The sequence below is a fragment of the Amblyomma mixtum genome, chromosome 9 (assembly GCF_055824585.1).
Source record: "Amblyomma mixtum isolate Tamu chromosome 9, ASM5582458v1, whole genome shotgun sequence".
NCBI lineage: Eukaryota > Metazoa > Arthropoda > Arachnida > Ixodida > Ixodidae > Amblyomma > Amblyomma mixtum.
This window is the reverse complement of record NC_143020.1, coordinates 9,493,655-9,512,763: the sequence shown is the minus strand read 5'-3', so window position 1 is coordinate 9,512,763 and position 19,109 is coordinate 9,493,655.

The window sequence follows — 19,109 nt, the reverse complement described above, 5'->3', positions numbered from 1 at the left end:
AGTAGCCAAAGTACAATTGGCCCCGTTTGAAATTCGCGCACTGTGACGTCACGACCGTTTCGACCAACTGAAAAGCGTGACATTTCTGTCGACACCTGCTGCTTACAACGATGAGACATTAAAGGCTTTCGCCTTAATAAAATCCTCAACACATAACGCTATGGTAACAGTAACGTAGAAGGTTGTGGCATGGTACTGTATGAGGTGTTCAACGTCCTGAAGCTCCTCATCTGTGACACCGTAGTGGAAGGTTGAGCACCAATTTTGATTGTCTAGTTCATCAACGTGCCCTCCACTAAAATGCAGCCGTTGCGGCTCGGATTCCATTCGGCGACCTTGTTTTCAGCAGCCGAACGGCTGAGCCACTGATTCAGTGTCTGGGAGAGAGAGCGAAAGAAAAAGTGGAAGAGAAAGAAAGCACAGGGGTGTACTGAGATGATACCGTTTGGGTGAAACCATTAGTTCGCATTGCGGCAGTGAAGCACAATCTTTTCGGAACGTTTGGCACAGACGCCGGCGTGCGCCGACTTCAGATGTTCGCGGGAGGAGGGGAGCCATGGGAGCTGCGTGACGTCAGAAAGAAGCGGCACGACGAACCAATGGCAGCCCTTCACTAGTGACGTAAAGAGCGTGGCATGACGCGTTTCGCCCGGATTCGGACGAAAACTCGGCACTGCAGGTCGCCCCGAGGCGCGAAAGCTGGAATTTTTACAAATTTTGTTGCAAATTATCAGTTCGCTTTTGAGGTCCAGTACGCGCCATGAACACTCGGTGGCCTGTACTCTACATAATGCAAGCCTATTATAGACAACCTTTGAACGCTCTTTTCAGCGGCCCTTTAAGGCCAGAATTGAGACCTTACGCTATCACCTTATATATTCTTAAGACGAAGTTTGTGTGTCCACTAATTTTTTTTAAGACCTTGACCACAACATGCTTTAAGAAAGCCATTCAGGTGCTTCTCACACTGGCTTGATAATCCGCTTGCAGGCTACCTGCGGGCGTCCTTGAGGGGAACGGCGGGCGAGTGGCGGCAGCTAGGCTTGGGCGTGCGGAAGAAATGGTGCCAGGAGCGCGCGCAGCTAGAACAGCGCGCTGCCCCGGATGCGCAGCTGGTTACAAGGGACAACGGCGACGCTGCGAAACGCAGGAACGGGCGCCAGAAAGCTGCGCTGTAAAAATATTAGCACTGTGACGTGCCACCGGAGCGGAAGATAGGGACTCTTGGTGCTGTAGTTGCGGGCATGCCGTGGCGCTACGCCTGCCCCACTGCGCGATCTTAACACTGAGCTGAATTTAAATTAGCTATGTAAAATGGAAGTTTATTGAACAGTGCAAACAAACAAAACGTTGCATACACACTCATGACTGAGGGGAAAACAAATGTATACAAAGTGGGTGGCCACCAAGAATCACCATGACCTTATTTCTACGGCACTATCGCAAATTACATCCTGCATATAATTCCCAGATCACCATTGTAAACATGAGTAGCCAGTGTCCCTATCTAGCAGTGTTAGTATTCTTTAAGCTGAGCAGTACTAACATGCGCCCAGTATGAGGCTTCGAATGACGAGAAATTTTCTTTTCTATTGATTACCAGGATCTTATTGCCGGCAATGAAATATCGCTTTAAAAAATGCGCATTTAATTACTAGTGTGCGCGTTATACCCGACAAAGCGCAATGCCTTCCTTGGGGCCGCCTTAGTAAGAAAACAGCGTCAACGTTCCTTCCCCATCTCAGCTGAAACGCGTAACCGGTACTTCTGCGGTTTTTGGGTTCGAACCCGACCGCGGCGGCCGAAGAGGCGCCCGTGTGCTGTGCGATGTCAGTGCACGTTAAAGGCCCCCAGGTGGTCGAAATTATTACGGAGACCTTCACTACGGCACCTCTTTCTCTCTTCTTTCACTCCCACCTTCCTCCCTTCCCTTACGGCGCGGTTCAAGTGTCCGCCTAGATATGTGAGACAGATACTGCGCCATTTCCTTTCCTGAAAAGAAATTTATTTAATCTGCGGGTTTCAGCTGAGGTGGGGAAGGGATGTTGACAATGTTTTCTTACTAAGGCGGCGCCAAGGAAGAGCCGGGCGCTGTGTCGGGTATAATGCGCATAATATCAATTAAATGCGCATTTATTAAAGCGATATTTCATTGCCGGCAATAAGACCTTGGTAATCAATAGAAAAGAACATTTCTCGTCATTCGAAGCCTCATACTTGGCGCATGTCGAGAGCGATCAACTGTTATCGTGGGGTGGCACAACGTTGTTTTAGAGCGCAGCTCTTTGGCGTCCGTTCCTGGGTTTCGCGTCGTCGTCGGCCTCATAACCAGCTCCGCCCCCAATGTCACGCTTTTCAATTGGTCGAAATGCTCGTGACGTCACAGTGCGCGAATTTCAAATGGGGCCAATTGTACTTTGGCTAGTAACCATGCAACCAATCAAAGGGATCGTATAGTGATGCTGCACCTAAGTTGAACTGAGTTTAGTTAATTGCTTAATTAATTAGCCTAATTAATATAGAGGAGAATGAAGAGGTCAGAAGAAAAGAAAAGAAAAGAAAAGAAAGACGCGCGCCGCAGCGACAACAGCGTCCGCGGAAGGAGACGCTGCTGAAAAAAAACAATAAGTACGAACCCGCGTTCCCTCCACCACCACGCACTTCCCCACTCAGTAAGACGTTGCTCGTTTCATATACGTTGTGTCGAACATCCTAGACAGTTCCAACAATTGACAGGTTAATGACAGAACACGATGGATAGAAATACAATAATATAAATATGAAATAGCCTAATTAACCTTTCTAGTTAGACCGCATAAATCAATAAAACCGAGAACGAAATTGGTCGAGTTGCGGAATCGAACCAGGGTCTCCGGAGTGCGATCCGAGCACGCTAGCCACTCCGTAATGCCAGCTGAATGGTTTGGAATGAACAAAGGCGCGTCTAGCTAATACGGCGTCTTCGTTCACTCCCATCTTCCCCCTTTCCCTTACGGCGAGGTGCAGGTGTCCACCCAGATATGCGAGAGAGATACATTTCCTTTCCTCAAAAAATAAATTTACCGTCCAGCAAGGCGTACAGCCGAATTGGCGATGGCGTTCTGTGGACTCCCTGGCAGCGTTGCAAGACGCTGTCGCGTTCCACTCTTACAGGCGAAGCTTAACATGTTAACCACACATCAGTAACACACGCAGACAGCCAATGGACGCGTCATTCGCTGGCAGCACTTGATTCATCATTCACAACCACATTCTTAACGTACGCTCCCTTGCCGCACATGCCAAGGACGTACACCACGATCACATTCTGCGCCATTCCTCTGTACTTTGCTTTGCTGAAACCTGGATGGATCCCGAATAGCCTCTCGAAATCATAGATTTCCTATACTGCTGTGGTGCTCGCAGAGACCACAACAGAGCGGCGGGAGTCGCTATCTACTTGCGCACAGGTCTCTCTGCAATACCAGTCGAAATGTTTGGCACGTCACATGAAGTTGGCGAACTGTGCGCCGCAAAGTTACCCAACGGCTTGCTGGTAGTAGCTGCCTACTTCGCCCCTACCGCACTCACGAAAGACGTCGTGCACTTCCTGCAACTCGAATTAACCGTCCATCGATCCACACCGATGTTAGTAGTGGGGGACTTTAATGTTGACATAAAGACAAACAGCAATTTCCTAACACTTATGCGGGAGAACATCCCGTTCCTCTCGCTCGTAACGCGTCCCACGGCTGTGACAACCTCGCGAGGCACTTGTATAGATCTCGTCTTTGAGAATTGTGGGAATCTGGCTTTCCGCCGTCGCCTTTGCGCGGCTTTGCCGGCCGCCCGCGTTGTTTCTCCTCTTTCCCTTGCTCCCGCCTCAGGCGGTGGAGAGGCGGCTGGGTGAGTAATCACTGTCATTTAGCCACAGCTCCGCCACGGCTCCCCAAGGGCCTTTGCCATTGGCGCCTTTTGGCGGGAATCCGGGACCCGTTTTGGCGGCCGCGCATCCCGCGACCGTCCGAGCGGGGCCCAGAGAGAGAGATCCCTCCGAGACAGCGTAAGGTGCGTACGTTACTGTTTGTCCGTGCCGGCCTTGCCGCTCGGACCAGTGCTTACTCGAGCTCGCCCGCACGTGTCCTCTGACCTGCAGCGGCTCGAGCCTGTCCAGCGGGGTCCAGCGACCTCTGACAGGCGTACCTTGTGTTGATTGCCCACTCTCTCTCGCAACCGGCCCAACGGTCGACACGAGAGAGAGATCACAGCACTGCCGCGGGGACATTCTCCTGCAGCGGCGTGTTAGCGGCGCGCATTGCTCGAGTCGCTTCGTGCGCACAGCGGAGCCTTGCTCCTCTCGCGCCCCCGGGACGGGGTGACTATTGAGTGTGTGTGTATCAGCTGAAGGACGATGTGAATAAACGTCTCCTTTGTGAACTTGGAGGCCTATTTCTTTGCGGCGAATCGCTCTCCTCCCTACGGAGGTTGAGTGCGCTGCAGCGGTGTCCCAGTGTGTGTGTGGTGACGGCTGATCGGGGCCCTTGGCTCGCGCGAAGCTCGAACCCGCGGTGGGTGGTGGCCTGTGTCCACGTAGAAACCCACAGAATCAAGCATTGGCGTACCAATTCGAACATATATCACTCTATTTCTCCGACCACAAAGCTTCCTTCATGACTGTCAACAACTGTTAGTGGAGTCTTTGTTAAAGGAATACGTGTGAAAAATAAAAAAAAATTCTGTGATAGCGCATACATGTGTTGCTCGATTTCTTTGCCTCAATCTATCGTAAAGGTTGGTTTGGTTTGGTTTATGGGGTTTAACGTCCCAAAGCGACTAAGGCTATGAGAGACGCCGTAGTGGAGGGCTCTGGAAATTTCGACCACCTGGGGTTCTTTAACGTGCACTGACATCGCACAGTACACGGGCCTCGAATTTCTCCTCCAAAGAAATTCAGCCGCCGCGGCCGGGATCGAACCCGCGTCTTTCGGGCCAGCAGCCGAGCACCATAGGTGAAACAGCTTATTTGCTGCGCTGAAATTTCGCATTAGGAGGTAACGTAATCGTCGGTAATTTTTTCGGGCAGTGGTCATACCATTTCCTCAGTAAACGGTCGTCTTGTTCTGGTTTTTAAGGCGGAAGGCTTTAATGCCCCATCGTTGTAAGCAGGAGCTGTCGACAGAAATGTCACGCTTTTCAATTGGTCGAAACGGTCGTGACTGCACAGTGCGCGAATTTCAATCGGGGCCAATTGCACTTTGGCTAGTAACCTTACAACCAATTAAAGGGATCTTATAGTGATGCTCCAAGTAAGTGGGCCTGAGTTTAGTTAATTTCTTAATTACCAAGCAAGCCTCTATTTTTCAATGGAATGCCCGCGGACTTCAGCCCCGAATTTCAGATATTCGGCAGTATGTTTACGTAAACAATTTCCCCATCCTTATCATTTGTGAGCCTAATGTGCCGAAGATATTGCGACTGTCAGGTTACGAGGCGTTTGCATCTCCCACGCACCGAGGGAACAGTAAAGTCATCATCTACATTCGGCGTGAACTTACATATGTGCTTCATCCAGTTCCGCCTAATAACGACAACCAGTACGTTTGTCTAACAGTGAAGAGGCGTAATCTCACGTTTACGCTTGTGGGTGCGTATTTGTCTCCATCAAGTCGATTTGACGCCGCACGACTGAGTGACCTGATCGCGCTTACATCCGGCCCTTGGATCGTCATGGGTGACTTTAACGCTCACCACACCATGTGGGGAGGCGTTAGAATCAACATTAGGGGACGGAAACTTGTGTCCTTCGCTTCTGACCATGATCTTCAGTGTTTAAATGACGGCTCCCCAACTTATATTCGAGGGACAACTTACAGCAGCTGCCTTGACTTGGCGTTCGTTTCTCGATGCCTTATCAGCGATGTACGGTGGTTTTCGGATATTGAAACCCGCGGCAGTGACCATATCCCTACATATCTGACAATTACTGGCCTTTCCACATGCACCTCTGCCACACGCATGCGACGCATCGATTGGTCAGTGTTTCAAGCACTTATGGAAGATGCATCAAGAGAAGGTTCATCCGCAAGTTTTGAAGGGAAAGTTAAGGAGGCCATGGAGAACGCGACACGGTTATTCACCCCAATTAAAAAGTACACGGAATTCGATATGGAATTGCAGCGCCTGCAATCACTGCGGCGTAGGGCCGAGCGTAGGTACCGACGCACAAAGTCGAGTCTTGACCTCAGAGATGCGAGGCGCCTGCAAAAGAAAATTCAGCGCAGAATTCAAGCAGTACAGGCACAACGTTGGAGGTCATTCTGTGAAACGCTTGATCCACGGAAACCGTTGTCACGCATCTGGAATGTAGTTCGTGGCCTTCGAACATCCCCACACCAGCTGCACCCTTTCAAGTCTCTTTCACTCTTCCAACGACGTGGCGAGGTCGAGGTAGCTGAGGATTTCTGCGCTAGGGTAGCAGGACCATCTTCCCCATCTGCGACGCTGCATTGCAGCGATGTTCCTGCTTCTCGGGATTCTCGGATGGACCTTCCCTTCTCCGTGGAGGAACTTGATTCTGCGCTGGCTTGTTGCAGACGATCATCATCGCCGGGACCCGACGGTGTGCCATACACTGCACTTGCGAACCTTGGACAAGAAGCTAGGCGTGTCCTTCTGGAGCATTACAACAAATCTTGGAATGAGGGCACAGTCCCAGACGATTGGAAGTCCAGTCGTCTAGTTCCGCTCCTGAAACCAGGGAAATCGCCTCTTGACCTGACATCATACCGTCCAATTGCGCTGGCTAGTTGTGTTGGCAAAGTACTGGAAAGGATGGTACTTACACGCATTGAGTGGTACCTGGAGCGCTACCGCATATATCCGGATATAATGTCAGGGTTTCGACGTGGACGCTCTTCAATCGACAGCGTGGTCGACCTAGTGTCATCCGTCCAGCGCCAAAAACATTTGAAGCGCTTGACCGCGGCGTTGTTCCTGGATGTAAAGGGCGCATACGACAATGTAACCCACCAGGCTATTTTGGACGCTCTGGAAACTGCCGAGCTTGGTGGCCGCGTATTCTGCTGGATACGTAGTTATTTATCCAACAGATCTCTCTTTGTGCAGACAGAGGAAGGTCCAACATCTTCTCATTTCACTTCCCGTGGAGTCTCGCAGGGTGGAGTGCTCAGCCCAACGCTGTTTAACCTTACACTTGTCGGGCTTGTCGATATACTACCACAGTCGGCGCAACTCTCAATATATGCGGATGACATCTGTATCTGGGCATCTGGAGTTACGCGCCCACAAGTTCGAGCGAGACTTCAAAAGGCGTCAAGTATTCTTGCTGCCTACCTTCGCCAGCAAGGCCTACAGATTTCAACCGAAAAGTGCTCGCTGGTTGCCTTTACACGAAAGAACATGTCTCCTTATACCGTATGCATAAACGGCACAGCAATACCCTACGTAAAGAGCCATCGGTTTCTGGGAGTAATCATCGACCGAAATCTATCATGGACCCCTCATATCTCATACATGAAAAAGAGACTGACAGCGATTTCTCACGTTCTCGCCTTTCTTGGGGGAAAGTCGTGGGGAGCGTCGGTGCGGTCGATGATGCAGCTCTACAACGCCTTATTCATGGGATTTCTTCGCTACAGCCTCCCTGTACTTGGAAATATTCGAAAAACAAACATACGAAGTCTGCAGAGCGCTCAAGCTCAAGCTCTCCGGACTTGCCTAAGATTGCCAAAATGTGACTCTACGGCCGCATCTGTACTTATCGCCCAGGAGCATCCAATCCCTACCTACTTAACAGTTGACGCACTGAGGGCACATTTCCGGCACATTTCCCGGGTTCCCTCTCACCATCTTGCCAGTCTTCCTATTACCAGGCCACGCACATCGTTTACAGACATCATTGACGCACATCCCGCCATTCTGCCGTCCCAGTTTACACCTGCCTCTAGACCGTCCTCGCCACTTTGGAGCCTGCATAATCCCCGTGTGCTTCTTTCGATACCTTGCATCAGGAAGAAGATAGACTTATCGCCGACAGAACTACAACAAGTCACCCTTGAATATTTACATGAGCACCATGCAAACCGGTTGCACGTTTACACCGACGGCTCAGTGAACCCTATATCTTCTTCTGGCTCCGTCGTCATACCCGCAAGCACTACAGAAATTAGAGTTAGGACAGGTCACCGCACTTCTTCGACGGGTGCAGAACTCACCGCTCTTCGTGTCGCCATTGAATGCATCAGTCAGCAGCGCCCTCAGCGGTGGTCTATTTTCACCGATTCGAAAGCTGCCCTCCAAGGCTTACAAGCTGCTCTTCGCCGTGGAGCCCATGAACAACTGGTCTCAGAAATTCGACAGCTACATCACTCTGCCATCAACAAACGGCATGACATTATCTACCAATGGCTACCGGGGCACAGCGGCATAGAAGGTAATCACCGCGCGGATGAGGTCGCGCGAACTGCGCACGACGACGGCGATTTTGTATCGATCCCCATTTCGAGATCGGATGCAGCGAGCAGGCTTCGCGCACTTGCGCGGGACATCACGCTTGCCGCGTGGAATTCCGGCCAATTTTGCAATTCCCGTTTACAATCCTTGGACCCAGACCTGAAGCTCCGGCTACCATCAGGCCTACCACGACGAGAAGAAACTTTGCTGTGTCGCCTCTGGCTTGGTGTAGCGTTCACCAATCACTACTCATTCTTAATCGGTATGGCTGATAGTCCTGCATGTTCCATCTGCGGGCAAGACGAGACCATAACCCACATTCTTTGCGACTGCCCTGCCTACACCACCGAAAGGCAGTCTCTCAGCCGTGCGCTGGAGCGCCTAGATACACGCCCTTTCACGGAAATGAAGATTCTCGGCCCCTGGCCGCGGCGGTCGTCGGCGGAGAAGGCCTGCAAGGCACTGCTCCGCTTCTTGAGAACTTCTGGCCTGCACGATAGGCTGTGACTTTAACGAACAGTGACGTTTTATAGTGACTTCAATTTTCTGTTACTCTCCTTTCTCTTTCTTTTTTTTATCCCCTCACCCCCTTCCCCCCGTGTAGGGTAGCAAACCGATTATTATTTCGGTTAACCTACCTGACTTTCCTCTTCTATATCCTCCTCCTCCTTAATTACCCAATTGGCCTAATTAACCCTTCTAGTCAGGCCAGATAAATAAAACCGATTAGGAAATTGGTCGAGTTCGGGAATCGAACCCCGGTCTCTGGAGTGCGAGACGAGCACTCTAACCACTCCGCCATGCCAACTCGATGGTATGGAATGAAAAAAGGCGCGCCTAGTCAATACGGTGTCTTCGTTCACTCCCATCTTCTTCCCTTCCCGTTACGGCGAGGTTTAGGTGTCCACCCAGATATGCGAGACAGATACATTTCGTTTCCGCAAAAACCAATTTACCGACGAGCAAGGCGTAGCACCGAACGGGCGATGGTGTTATATGGACTCCCTGGCAGCGTTGCAAGACGCCGTCGCGTTTCACTCAGAGGCGAAGCCCAACATCACACGAACTTCAACCCCTTCGGGGGCCCAGTGGTACCGAGACAGACGCCACCGAGGCACGGGCCTGTACCTCGAAAGCCAGTGATTGCGCAGCCCACATCCAGGACACCCAGGAGACGCAGTCACTCCGGAACGCTACACCCGAGAAAGAAGCCGGCCCTGCTAAAAAGGGTGAGTTGTCCGTCCAAGCAGCCTCCACTTCTACCTCTTTTAGAAACCCTGACCCCCCTATTACACCTCAAGAGGCGGTTAAAAAGTACATACGTTCCGCTGAATCACGCTCAGAATTCCCTACCATAATAAACACTATAGTTAACAACTTGGAGCAAGGCAGCAACAGCTCATACTAGCCCATGCACAGTTGATACAGTCCATGGCTGACAGGATAGAAGCTACGATTAACACACGCTTGGAAAAACATGAAGCCGGCATCAACAAGCTTTTCGAACTTGTACCGCATCAGGAATTGCCTCGCAAGCAGCGTGCAGTTCAACCCGCTGCTTCAGTATCTCCAGACTAGCAACATGGCGCAGAACAATAAGCACGCGAAAAGGTCGGCGGTGATGACAGTCCACTACACCAACAGAAACAATTATATGGCAATGAAACTGTCGCAGCATACGCCGAAAACAAGCACAACTAGCCGCATATATAGCAAACTCCCCTAATCCCCCCATGTCATCACTCTGCAAGAGACGGAAACAAATCACACTCATATCCGCGGTTATCACACGGCAGCCCTTACACCACGTACGGCAATCCTGACACTCGCATCCATGCCGGTACTAGACCGCACACCTACAAACACCCCAGACAGCAAGGGCACTCAATATACCGCGATAGAGCTCAGCTCACCAGGACACACATATGGCCTCACTATTATTAACATATACAGCTATCCTAAAGTTAAATCAGAGTTATTCCGGGCATCCTGGGCTCCTTCCGTTCCTCAAAGCTCCTTGTGGTGGGTGATTTTAATGCACGTCACACGCACTGGGGATACACCTCGGATACCCCCAAAGGTAACCTGATTTCTACCGCAATGGCTGATTACAACGATTACAACCTTAGCCTGATCACAAACCCCACCGTACCCACTCGCATTGGCACAAGCGTCACCCGCGACACCACACCCGATCTCACATGGGCCACACCGAACATAATCGTTAAATCTCACACGGTGCTCCAAGACAGCCTTGGAATTGACCACTTTCCAGTCTGCACTATTATATCTTATGATTCCAAGATTTTCAACCCTCGTTCGCAGCTTCTCACTCACTGGGATAAATTGCGCTTATATTTGGCAGCTGATTCTACAGAACCCCGTACTGTTACTGACTGGACTGACCGTCTGGTGAAGGCCATCCACGCGAACAGCAAAAGCATTAAAAATACCCCTAAGGCACCGCAGATTGATCCGCATCTTGCTCATCTATGGGAGGCCCGACAGGGACTTCTCAAGCGCTGGCGTCACCAGCGACACAATCGTAAATTGAGACTCCGCATAGCCGCTCTCACTCGCGAGGCAGAAGAATATGCGAACACGCTAGCCCGCGCAAACTGGGTAACATTTTGTAACGACCTCAAGGGTACATTAAGCACTAAACGCACGTGGTCCCTCCTACGTGCTCTCTTGGATCCAACAGCCACTAAATCTCAGACACAAGTAAACACACAACGTCTAATACAACTAGAGCTCCAAAAGGGCACCGACGTAATTGGCCAACTACAGGACACTTATATACCCACTTCTCTTCAGTCGGCAGATCCACCCAATCTACCTCCACCTAACCCAGAACTTGATGCCGACATCACCTTAAACGAAGTCCGCCGAGCACTCTTCAGTATTCGCCGCTCTACGGCGCCGGGGCCGGATGGCATAACGTACACGGCACTACTCAATCTGGACGGCACTACTCAATCCAGGAACTCACGGAGCTCTTTAATAACTACTGGCACGCTGGGACGCTCCCATCAGCCTGGACCCATGCCATCATGCGATTTATACCCAAACCGGGCAAACCCCTCACTCTTCAAAATTTGCGCCCCATCTCCTTAACGAGCTGTGTCGGCAAGCTCTTCGAGCATGTTATTCTCAATCGCCTGCAACCGTTTGTAGAAACAACAGGCTTTCTATTCATAAGGCTTTCGACACAATAATAAGCCATGACCATATCCTCACGACATTAGCCACCACGGGATGCGGCACCCGCATATGGCAATATATTCGGGCCTTCCTTCAGGGACGCACAGCAGAACTCCACCTTGGGGATATTGCCTCCCAGCCTTTTCCCCTGCCTAACCGGGGTACCCCACAAGGGGCAGTTCTGTCACCTTTACTTTTTAACATTGCCCTAGTGCCACTGGCAAAGGCCCTTGCTGCTATCCCACGGCTGCACACAGCCATATACGCAGATAATATAACCCTCTGGACAACGGAAGGGTCCCTTGGAACAGCCCAGGATATCCTGCAATCTGCCATAGACATCACCACCACTCATTTAGTAAACACAGGCCTCCGTTCCTCTCCAAATAAATCGGAACTCCTGCAACTGAAGCCCCTCCTCAGTGGCCCCCAGATCGAACTACACATGTACGGCAATCCAGTTCCCATTGTGCCTCAGGTGAAGATTCTCGGCCTTCTCATTAGCAACACACTCGATGAAACCACACCCTTCAGCTCTTCAGACCAAACAGGTCGCTGCACTTATCAGGCGGGTGGCAGCACGCAATCATGGGGTGTCTGAACGGGACAAATGCACTAATCATATATAGCCGCATTACATACCACCTTCCATACCACATACTCACTCAGCGGCAAACACAACAGGCAGACATCCTAATACGCACGGCTGTCACCTCCGCCCTACGTCTTCCACGGACGGTTAGCACGAAACGTCTCCTGGCCACTGGTACCCACAATACAGTGACCGAATTAATAGAGGCTCAACGCACCAACCAATGAGTCCGCCTGAGTCGCACAGAAACAGGACAACGCCTACTGCGACAGCTACGTCTCAATCCACCCATTCCCACCCCAACAAGTCCTACACCTTACATGATCTCTCTGCGCACTCAGGATCACATATATCAGAAGCCCCTACCACGCAATATGAGCGCTAGTCTCCATCTGGGTAGGCGGCAGGCACGAGCGAGCTATTACACGAAAACATACAGCAACCGCTCCGATATCCTTTATGTCGAGGCGGCAGAAAATTCGAAACCAGAATATTTCACGGCAGTCGCAGCCTATGAAGACGGCACAGTGGGGGCCGCCGCCACTATCCAGACTAATTCGCCTGCAGAAGCGGAAGGAGCCGCCATCGCACTTGCTCTGGCCCACTCCACCATTGACAAAAACGTAACCGAAATTTGCACAGATTCCCAGGCCGCGTACCGCCACTACCTAAAGGGCGTGGCGACGCCGGCAACACATCGTATTCTTGCCACAGTGACCTCTCTCGACCGAACGGTTACTCTGTCGTGGGTCCCTGGGCATGCCTCGATCCCCGGTAATGAGCGCGTTCATGCGCTGGCCCGAGAACTCTCCTCCCGGACTCCGGATGATCAGGCACCCAACCCTGTGAAAGAGGCTACATCGGTCCTGTATACATATCATCAAATTACAACATTCTACAAACTCAGCCGCATGGCACTGCCACCACCCCACAGTACCTTGTCGCCCTCATCCAGCGCCACATGGCGACAATTACAGACAGGCTGTTTTAGCATGAAATGCTTTTAGCTCCCGTTGTCGGCATTGTGGTGACGTCAGGCCGAGACCGAGAGCCATCACCCGGGCACTGAAATCCACTCATCCGGGCTCTGAATTCCACTCCTCCGGGCTCTGAAACGAGAACATCCGGGCACCGTACGAGACTTAACGAGATTCAACGAGACTCTCTAAGCCCTCCTACGGGACCGGCATACAAGCGCCGGTTGCTCTCCAAACGAGTCACCTAAAACAGCTGCCAGTGTCTTCTCAATGTTTATCAAGATATCAGTCGAGCTGTGCATTTGATAATGCACAGAATTATAATTTCCGATTTCTAATAACGCGTGGAAAAAGCACATACATGCCACAACACACTTCGTTGTCATACGTGATCTGTTAGGGGCTTTGAGAGAAGGCCGCTTAGAGAAAGAGGGCGAGATGAGCTTTCAGCGGAAAACTTTCGCTCCCTCCCCAAGGATGGCGCTGCGGTCCCACACTCACGCATGTAAAAGACCGGCCGCTTGGCCTTCAAGCCCTTTCCCCCTCTTGCAGGCAGATGTATACAGGCTCGCGGAGTATTCGAACGCGCTGCATATACATTCTTGTCAGGCCTGCGTCTCGTCGTGTCCGCGTACGCTTCTGCATCGTCCTGGATTTCAATGCCGCCACCGTCACAGCTGCTTAAGCCGAGCAATGGAGCCTGTGTTAGGCCCGTAAACATTTCATGCTTACTCTACTCTCGGTTACGGGAGAGGTGCAATTTTTATTTCCCCCCACCGTCTCTCATGCTTTCACCCCACCTTTCCTCCTGATTGTGCCACCTGTGGCGTGCCCAGATCCACACTTTTCCACTACCTTTGGGAATGTCCTTCCCCAAAGGCAGTACCCCCCATCCCCAATCCCACTCATTCTTCCTGGGAGGCTGCTTTACGGACCGCTCAGCCCGCCGGCCAGAAATGGCTGGTGGATCGGGCTTTACGTGAAGCGCAAGCCCGTGGACCAGTAGGGGACCAGTAGGGGCCAGTAGGGGACCACCCTGGAAGATTTTTTTTTTTGGTGTAATAAAGTTGTTTCCATCCATCCATCTCAACAACGCATCAGTGACACAAGCAGCAACAACGCGCCTAAGGCTTTCGCCTCACCGCACTTTAGGTCAAAAAAGTGCCCCCCTGATTTTTTTTAGGCCAAACTGGCGCTAAGGTCTTCTCTTCGGTGTTTCAATATCAAATTATTGCCTTTTCGCTTTTCTGTCATTAGGTCAATATGCCATCCATGTTTTATACCCCTGTCACACGGGCACTTTCGATCCTCATTGAGTCAATGCTCATCGAACTCAATGCAGGTCGACGGTTGTCACACGGCCACTTTCAAGCGCAATCGAGCTCGATCCTGTTTGACTCGATGCCGGCCCCTCGAGAGTGCTTGAGGTTCCAAGCACAATCGAAAGCACTCTCGCTCTCACGAAGGTATAAAAATAAACACTAGTTAACAAAACAAAACTACAACTGATGTTGTTGTAATTGATTAAAATGCAGCACAGAACATTTTCAAGCACTATGCCTGCTTATATGCAAACATATTTATAAATATTCTCGACACCACGCTCCAAGCTTCGACGTCAGTATAGTTATAGTGCCTAGAATATACTGGTAATATTCTAGGCACTATAGTATACTGCCTAATAACGTCAGTGTAAACAACAAAGATGGCGTCCTCCTGCTCGTCGACGCGCAAACTGTGGAGCGAGCGCGAGACAGCCGCTCTCATCGACTGCTGGCTACTTTCCGAGCATCCGACGAGACCGCGGAACTCGCGCCAGCACCCAGGGAATACTCGGCCATACTACAAAACTATAGAGGCAGAAGAATGCGATATCCCCCACCGCACAAATCTCTCAGCAGAAAGGAAGCTGTCACTTGGAGACAATTACAAAAAGGCTCTTTCCCAAACCTACATATACTAAACAAAATGCACCCTACGATATACACGAACAAATGTCCCTGGTGCGACGAAAAACCTACTCTATACCACATCACATGGGCCTGCCAAAACATAGACGTGGTCCCCAAAATACAAAACCCGAGTGCGGAGCATTGGGAGACTCTGCTGTCCAGCGACCGCTGTGAAGACCAACAAGGTCTGGTACGGCGAGCTCAACGGGCGGTAGTGGCCAGCGGAGCCCTGGACTGAGGGCAACCGACCACTGATTAGAGGCGGACAACTTCGACAGAGATGGCTCCTGGGGGTAGAACCAAGACGTCTCTGAAGATGCCCCCAAACCGCAGGAAAAACCACTAGTGTAAATAAAGTTTTCCTTCCTTCCTTCCTAGACCGCCTAGATAATTTACGGCGCCAAAAGAGAAACGCCGTAGTCAGCGCAGAAATCGCGGAGGCGTTGCGGACCTTCGGGTTCTATCGCACAACAGCAGAGGTAGCAGAGGTGCGTCGCACGTCCGGCTACGGATTTGGCTGCCGCTGCTCCCGACTGCACAGTGTTGCTGGACATCACCTTGTTAAGGCTGTTGGAGGAACATTTGGCGCCACCTAACACACATGAGGGAAACTTCCCAAAGAGCATTGAAAATGGCCGTGTAGCACCGGATGTTCCAAGCGTGCTTGAAAATCTCGATGCAGATCGAGTTCAATGAGCATCGAAAGTGCCCGTCTGACAGGGGTATTACATCGCCCACGAGCAATTCCACGAGATGTTTGTGGTACCTCGTTAATTGGCTCGCCTTACATGCTCAATGTCATGTGTTCTTGTAAATGTCAATGTATCTGGTAACCTTGGCATGTGTACATATGTAAATAATTTTTTTTCTAAACAGCACAACGTTCAGTTTACAGCAGATTTAAATTCAGCGCAGTGTTAAGTCGCGAAGAAAAAGATTAGCGCAATGACACTGCGGCAAACGCAGCGCCATGCTTCAGGAACACGCCTGGTGCTTTCAAGGCTTTTAAAGCCTTCAATGCATCCTACTGTCGTGACCAAGACGTGTTAGCAAACGTGTCCGCGTTTCAGAAGCATGCCTTATATGGGCATATGCCAATCAATAGCCAACTGATACTTAATCCCGTGCAATCGAAAGACATCGAGACATGATGTAAAGGGATTTCATGAGTATGTCACTGTACTTAATGACTAAATGAATGATTGGTAATTAGTAGTAGTTAAGTGGCATGTGGGACTGTGAACTGCGCCGGTACCTTAACAACACAAATTAATCATTGTACTAGTTAAGGTCACGTAACTATCACTAACCCAACGTTAACTAGTATCACTAAATGTTCAAGTCATGATTAACTCTCATTACCAACCATTAACAGTTAGACGTTTCTAGACGTTTCATAGACATTTTCTTGAACTTTCCAGACAGTTCCATTACTTCACAGGTGAGTGACAGGACATGTCTAATGGCATTTGAATAATGGTAAAGATCAATTAGCCTAAATACACTTTCTAGTCAGACCCCATAATAAATAAAAGCGAGTAGGAAATTGGTCGAGTTGGGGAATCGAGCCAGGGTCTCCGGAGTGCGAGACGAGCACCTTCACCACTCCGCCATGCCAGATCGATGGTTTGGGATGAACAAAGGCGCGTCTGGCGAATACGGTGTCTTCGTTCACTCCCATCTTCCTCCCTTCCCTTACGGCGAGGTTCAGGTGTCCACCGAGATCTGAGAAAGAGAGAGAGAGATACATTTCCTTTCCTCAAAAACCAATTTACCGACGAGCAAGGCGTTGAGCAGAATGGTCGATGGTGTTCTGTGAACTCCCTGGCAGCGTTGCAAGACGCTGTCGCTTTCCACTCTTAGAGGCGAAGCTTAACCTCTTAACCGCACATCAGTGACAAAAGCAGCAACACTGCGCGGCTTTCGCCTCACCGCACTTTAGGTCAACAAAGTGCCCCCTGAATTTTTGTTTATGGCATGCTCCTAACCACAGCGCCAAGCGTTGCTGTCTGCGTCACAGTGCTAAACGCGTAACTGTACTTCTGCGGACCCTCCGCGGTGGCCCAGTGATTAAGACGCACGTCTACAGAGCCGGAGGGCCCGTGTTCGAACCCGACCGCGGCGGCTGCGTTTCGATGGAGGCGGAACGCAAAGGGCGCGCGTGTGCTGTGCGATGTCAGTGCACGTAAAAATCCCAAGGTGGTCGAAATTACTCCAGAAACCTCCGCTTTGCACCTCTTTCTTTCTTTCTTTCTTTCTTTCTTTCTTTCTTTCTTTCTTTCTTTCTTTCTTTCTTTCTTTCTTTCTTTCTTTCTTTCTTTCTTTCTTTCTTTCTTTCTTTCTTTCTTTCTTTCTTTCTTTCTTTCTTTCTTTCTTTCTTTCTTTCTTTCTTTCTTTCTTTCTTTCTTCTTTCTTTCTTTCTTTCTTTCTTTCACTCCCACCTTCCTTCCCGTACGGCTCGGTTCAAGTGTCCACCGAGACAGATACAGCTCCGTTTTCTTGCCTCAAAGACCAATTAATTACTTCTGCAGTGTGCTTTCTTGAGCGGGCTAACAGCATAGCGTCCGTTGCATTTCCAGTGCCGTGGCCAAGCATTAACACGACCGCACTAGTTGCGTATTCCACGGTGAGAGAAAGCTTCGAAAATATAGCCAGACAACAGCGTCCAGTTTAACGGTGATATCGCAGCATCACGGCTTCACATTCAGAGCATTTCCTCCCTAGACTGCGTTCCAAGCTGCCTCATCTGCGGAGGCGGCCACCCAACCGGAGCTCCTGGCTGTGCCGGGCGGTTGCGGAAAGCCATCAAACCGAGCTCGCCATCCGGATCCAAGCCGAAGACCAAGACGGGGCCCAAGCAGGCTCCTCCGCCCAAGGACAAGAAAGCGCCAGCCGCTAAGGAACCCAAGGCCCCAACCGGGCCATCGAAACCCGTCAAGTCCGGGACCCAGGCGGTGGCTCTGGTACTCAACGCCAGAGACTTCCCGCCCTTGGCACCCGTCCAACCACAGGTTAACAGTTGGAGCAGGGCAGTCTCCGGGCCGCTACCCGTCCCTCCCCTACCGAAACCGCCCTACAGCAGCAGGTAGAGGATCTCAGGCGCCAGAACCAAATTCTAGCACGTAAAATTCAAGAATTAGAGGCCAAACAGGCCGGGTCATCCGAACCAATCAAGGAAGCCGAGCCAGATGACGAGGATGACGGATCATCCGTGACATCTTCCCTCACTAGCGTCTCGCGGCAGACCGGGGACACGGTAGTTGGATCAGTTTCCACTGCTGGTCGCGTCGACGGCGTCGAGGCACTGCAGCGCCAAACCGAGCAACTGGAGGAGCAAGTGGCGGCCCTCCCGAATCAAATTATGTCAGCAGTCCGCGAGTCCTTCCAGGACATGTTCAAGGCGGCTCTAACGCCAGCACTTCCCGACCTTATGGCCCAGGTCACTGACTCTGTCCTTAAAGCCGTGCAGCCCAGGGTCAGCACCCAAATTAAGAACTCCACTAGCTGCGAATCCCCTCACCCCAAACGTAAGACAGCCTCCCGCCAGGCAACGGAGGAACACGGTTCAGGCTCGGCAGCTGGTGGGTCGGTGCGGCCCCTCACTAGGGTTGCGCCGGCTCCCGGCCAGAGCTAGTCCGCCCGCCCGTAAATAAATACAACAAGATGGCTAGCAGATCTAACAGGACTGCTAAAAACCTTGAAAATTCCAGATCATCCAATGGAACTGCAGGGGTTTCAGAGCTTGGAAAAAGCGGTCACACATCCAGCTTTACTTACAGTCTCTAGGTGACATGCCGGCGCTCATTGCCTTCCTGGAGCCCGGCATAGACGCTAAATTCTCGGGCAGCAGCACCTTTCAAGGGGCCCCCTCTACGTGCATCCTGGTGAAAATAGCTTACACCGAGGCTCAGGTCGACTTAGACTTGAGCGTCG